Below are 6000 nucleotides of genomic sequence, written 5' to 3'. Positions count from 1 at the left end.
TTCTTAGTCAAGTGTAATTGTTTAACCATTGTTGAGAGGGAATAGATAGAGCCTTGGGGCTGGAGTCAAGAAGACCTGTGTTCAGACCTAGCCTCAGATCCGTGGTTATCTCGTGTGCCCTTAAATAACTTGTTTAACCCCTGCCTGCCTCAGTTTCCTCAACTGTAAAATGGGGATAATAATAGTAACAACATATATTTCCAAGGGTTGCTGCAAGGATCAAGTGAGAAAATACAAATGCTAGCACAGTGCTTGACCCAGAGTAGATGCTAGAGAAATGTCCATTATTATCGTCATTAGTATTCCTCAGCTCTTCCTGCTGGATGGCCAAGAAAGGATGGCTTCATCCTCTCCAGAGTGCTCAAATCCTCCAGCGTTGATTGAGTCATACTTGGCCAGCTGAAAGCAGCTTCTTCATCCCCAAAGATCTGGAGCTGGCAGAACGTACTTCGATGCATTCCTTGGTGCAGTTGGAATCACAGTATTGCAGAGTTAGAAGGGACCTCAGAGGCCGAGCAGACCTGGGGCCAATCCATGGCTTTGACGAGTGGTGGTCCAGCTTGCAGCCCTCCAAGGACGGGGGAAGCTACCGCCTTCTGAGGCAGCTCATTCCGGTTGTTGTTCAGTCATTTTTCAGTCCTGTCCAACTCCCCGTGAGGGCAAGGAAACTGGTGAGGTTTGCCATTTCCTTCTCCAGCTCATTTTATAGATGATGAAACTGAGGACGTGACTTGTCCAGGGTCACACACACAGCTGGTAAGGGTCTAAGACTGGATTTGAACTCAGGAAGATGAATCTTTCTGATTCTAAGCCCAGAGCTCTAATCATCGAGCTACCGATCCCACTAATTATTAGGAAGTTTTTTCCTGATATGTAATCAATGGAGGAGACAATACTCAAATAAATCTATACAAAGCAAACTACATATAGCATGAATAGGAAATCATTCAAAGAGTTCCCTGTGCTCTGATGACTTCTAGTTCTGTCCTGGGGCAAAGAGAACAAAGCTAATTCTACCTCTAAGTGCCTGCCCTTCAAATGCTTGAAGACACCCATCTCTCTCTCCTTTTTTTTTTAATCTGGAAAATTTCATTTATTTATTTATTATTTTATTTTTATTATATTATTTTATATTTTATATTATTTCTATTATTTATTTGATTATTAATTAATTAAGAATATTTTTCGATGGTTACAAGATTCGTGTTCTTTCACTCCCCTCCTCCAAGGAGCAATTCCACTGGGTTTTACATGTGTCATTGATCAAGATCTATTTCCATAGTATCAATAATAATTGCACCGGGGTGATGGTTTAGAGTCTCCATCCCCAATTCTATCTCCATCGACCCATAAGATACCCGTCTCTTGAAGACCATTTTCCAAGCTAAACATCCACAGCATATTCAATCAATCTTTAGCACCTCTGGTGGGAGGGCCAGCCGAGCCCGTTTCAGGGCTATTCATCCTCCTTTGGCACCCACCTTTCACGCAGCTCTCACCCTGAACTCCAAGAAGCTGGAGCATGTGCAGAGACCACAGTCGGGTAAAACCAGGTGGAGGTTAAGTGACAAACTCATCCAGTGTCTACCTCCAACACGTGAAGACTTCCTCCAGCAAAATGGGCAGATGAAAGCAATTTGTTCCAATGACTGGAGATGCTTAGACATAGAAGACCCCAAGGTCTGATTTTTGTCCTGCCACTGGACTTTGGTGACTCTGGAAGAGGGAGAGAGAGACTTTGTGCAAGTCTGCCTCATTTAAATCCAACTTATGTTCAAGGCACAAGATATCACCAAAACTGTCGTTTGGGTCCTCTTTTGAGTATTAAGGTCAACAACCAACCATACAACCATACAGTGAATAGAAAGCCAGGTCTAGAGATGGGAGGTCCTGAGTTCCCAGCTGTGTGACCCTAGGTAAGTCACTTAACCCCTATTGCCCAGCCCTTCCCTAAGCTCTTCTGCCTTGGAACTGACTAAGAGAGAAGGTAAGGGTTTAAAAAATTGAACAAACTTTATGGGTACCTGTTGACTCTCTGTAGTGGCAGAAAGGAAGCTCCTTGAGGGCAGGGACTGTTTTGTGTCCAGCACAGTGTCTGGTACATAATAAGTGTCTAATAAATGTTAATAGATTGATCATAAACAAGTAGACATTTCTTGGCTCTGGGAATTTTTTCTGGCGGACTCCCATGCCTGAAATACTCTTCCCCTTCTGCTCTGATAATTGACCTCCTTGACTTCCTTTAAGATTCAACTAAAATCCCCCCTTTTATAGGAAGCCTTACTTGTTTCCTCTTCATTCCAGGACTTTTCCTCTTTGAACTATTTCCTTCCTCTATTTAGCTTGCTTTGTATATATTTGTTTGTGTATTGCCTCTCCCATTAGACTGGGAGCTCCCTGAGGGTAGAAACTGTGTTTTGCCTGTTTTTGAATCTTTGGGGTTTAGTATAGTGCCTGGCACATAATAGGTGCTTAATAAATGTCTATTGATTAATTGATGGATAGATGGATTGGAAGCTCTTTGATGTCAAGCACTGTTTTATTTGTCATCTTTGTCTCCTGTAAAGATTAAAATTTAGGGGAGACTGAAGCAGGTAGAAATTAGTTTCTCTCTGCAAGGAGTATTATATTTTTATGAGGTTTATTAAAGATTAAGGATGAAAGAAAATATAGGATAAGAAAACACGTGCCTAGGCCAGAGAGGCCTAGATGCCTCTGCTCCAAAACGGAAGTCCAAAAAGACCACAAAAGCCTTTGCAATCAGGTTAAATCCCTTCTCGATCTCGGCCCACGTGAGAATTCAGTGAGATTACAGGGCATTCTGGGGATTGAAGTCCTGGATTTGTGTCTATTTTTTATACTCCCCAACCCCTTGGCATGGTGCTTGGCACATAGTAGGCTCTTAATAAATGTCTATTGATTAATTGATGAATAGATTGATTGGAGGCTCTTTGATGCCAAGCACTGTTTTGTTTTTTGGCTTTGTGTCTCCAACCCTTGGTATGGTGTTTGGCACATAGTAGGTGCTTAATAACTTCTTATTCACTGACTGATTGACTCTACATAATCCCCAACAGTAGTCATGGAGTTTTAGTTTGAAGACTTCTGGGGAAGGGAAATCCACCTCCTCCAGAGACAGTCCAGACTAGTTTACAATGCCTCTAGTGAGGGTCATTTCTATCTATACCACCATGAAATATTGAAAGGCCACAAAAATATAATATAATTATAATATAATATAATATAATATAATATAATATAATATAATATAATATAATATAATATAATATAATATAATATAATATAATATAATATAATATAATATAACATAACATAACATAACATAACATAACATAATATAACATAACATAATATATAACATAACATAACATAACATAACATAACATAACATAATATAATATAATATAATATAATATAATATAATATAATATACATAATACAATATAATACAATACAATACAACACAATATAATATAGTATAATATAATGTAATATAGTATAGTATAATATAACATAATATAATATAATACATATAACATAATGTAATAAATATAACATAACATAGCACAATACAACAATACAATATAATAATAAAGCAATCTAATGAATATAACATAACATAACACAATACAATATAATATAATATAACATAACATAATATAATCTTTATAATTACATGCATTTTTCATGCTAGGACATTTTCCCCTCATTGCCTGGGGGGGGGCAGTGCTAAATCAAGCTTAGCATCTTGAGATAAAACTCCCAGTTTTCAAGTCTTGCCTTGGCATACGACTGCCTTGTCCAGGCTCTTCATTTGGGTACTATATTACTTATGTTGCATACCATTCTCCTTGCCAGGAGATAATTGGGTTAACAAGCAAGAGGGGAGTAAGATCAGATGTTGGATTTGGAGTTTAAATCCTCCCTGTGTCAGGCAGGTGACTTAGTTTCCTCATCTGTGAAATGGGAACACTCTTTGAGCTGCTCCCTCCATCCAGTTATTGTGAGACATGTGTAAGACTCTTGGCAAGCGTTAAGGTGCCGTGTCAAAATCAGTTGTAATGATTGGTCTCATGGAAATAGAATAGCTTCTGAATCTGCGGTGTGGAGAATGGATTCCAGCAGGATCCCGACCAGCTGTCGTGTCTAGAGCTGGAGCAAAGAAGGCAGAAGGAATGCTTTAGGAATGCATCTGAGGAGGCAGCAAACAGGGAGGCATAGTTAGCGATGGGCAGCTGGGAAGCAATGGCGACGGACAGGCTAGCCGGATGAACAGCTGCAAGTTAACTGAGATCAATCTTGAGAGGAAAAACAATGCCAGGCTCTCTAGAGAGGGGCCGTGATGGAAAGTTGAAGGAGGGAAGCATCCATGAGAACTGGGTTAAAACACAGAATCTTCCATGCTCTACATGGACGATTTTGGATCAATGTCTATTCCTTTCCATTCTCTTTCCAGTGGCTGTTTCTTCATTTGTAAAGCGAGGAAGTTGGGCTCTTTAGCCTCAGGATTCAAATGGCTGCCCTTCAAGCCTTTCCCCTCTCCAATTCATCCTCCAGTCATTAATGTAATTTTCTAAAAGAAATGTGGGGTCCTGCCACCCTCCATCCTCACCCCTTCCACTCCACGAATTCCAGGGGCTGCCCATTGCTTCCGGGAGCAAATACCCAATGTTCTGCTTGGCATCCAAAGCCTTTCTCAACCTGGCTCTCTCCTACCTCTCCAGTCTTCTTGTACGTTACTCCCCACCAGGCAGGCATTCTTTGATTGAGTGATGCTGGCTGTTCCATAAACACGACTCTCCATCTCTCAGCTCTGAGCATTCTCTGACTGTCCCCCATGCCCAGATGGCTCTCCCTCTGTGGTGGCCACCAGGGCTTCCCCGTACAGCCCAAATTCCTAGAGACATCCCGGGTCAAAGATTCCATGAGGAATTCACCTTGCAGGGCTGGCACCTGAACCAACATGGAATCCTCTGCCTCTAAACTTTGCATGCATTTACAGTAGCCCTAAGAGCCCGAGCATGAGGGGACGCCTCGTGTTTGCATCTCAAACACATCAGGTTCCTCCAGATAATTTACCCACTGTTAGGATCGCTACATCTCAAACATCACGTATGATCCCAAACAGGTTTCTCCAGATGGGTAACGCGATCAGGATGCCATAAGGGATGTGTACTTGTACTCTGCCCCCAGACCTACCTGTATGATCAGGATGTCATCAGTGTTTAAGCCCCCAGACCCAAAGGCATCTGTTACTTATTCTCCCCAACGTATTCAAGTTTCTCCCATCGTATCAGAGACCTCTCCAGACTCATCCTTTCTTTGGATCCATTGTTAAAGCATTGTTTGCTCTCATTGTTCATCTCCCTCCTCATCCTTCCCTTCCAAGTCACTTAGACCCCATCCCTTTAGGATATAAAAATCCTGAACTTTTCTCTATTCAGGGAGGCACTTGTTCCTGCACGCTGCCTCCGACCATTCAGCCTAAATAAATCTCTCTATCTTTAAAGGGTGTCCACTGGAGTCTGTCATTCTTGAAAGGCCACCCTCCCAGGACCAAGGGTTAGTCTTTAGCCTCCCAAACACCTCCTCTGCTCCCAACAATGGTCTCTCTGGCTTCCTTTAAGTTCCAACTAAAATCTTACCTCTAACCCTTTTCACTCAGGGGGTTTCCTTCTTTCAGTTATTTTCTGTTTATACTGTCTAGTGTATTCAGTGTTCAGGGGTGACTAGCATCCTCTTGTGAAGGCTTGCTGAGTCCTTTCCAGGGCTCCTCATCCACTTTTAGTGTCCCCCTGCCACCCAGCTCTCAACTGTGGCTCCAAGAGGCTGTAAGGTGCACAGTGGCTGCACTTCTATAAAACCACTGAAAAACTCAGAACCACTAAAGGAGTTAGAAAGAACAAGTCTTTAATCAGGACAAGGAAGACCATGTTCTACACGACATGCACTAGATAGCACACAGATAAACTCTGGAAC

Source organism: Monodelphis domestica, chromosome 3, assembly GCF_027887165.1.
Source record: "Monodelphis domestica isolate mMonDom1 chromosome 3, mMonDom1.pri, whole genome shotgun sequence".
Taxonomy (NCBI): domain Eukaryota; kingdom Metazoa; phylum Chordata; class Mammalia; order Didelphimorphia; family Didelphidae; genus Monodelphis; species Monodelphis domestica.
Note: the sequence above shows the minus strand (reverse complement) of the source record.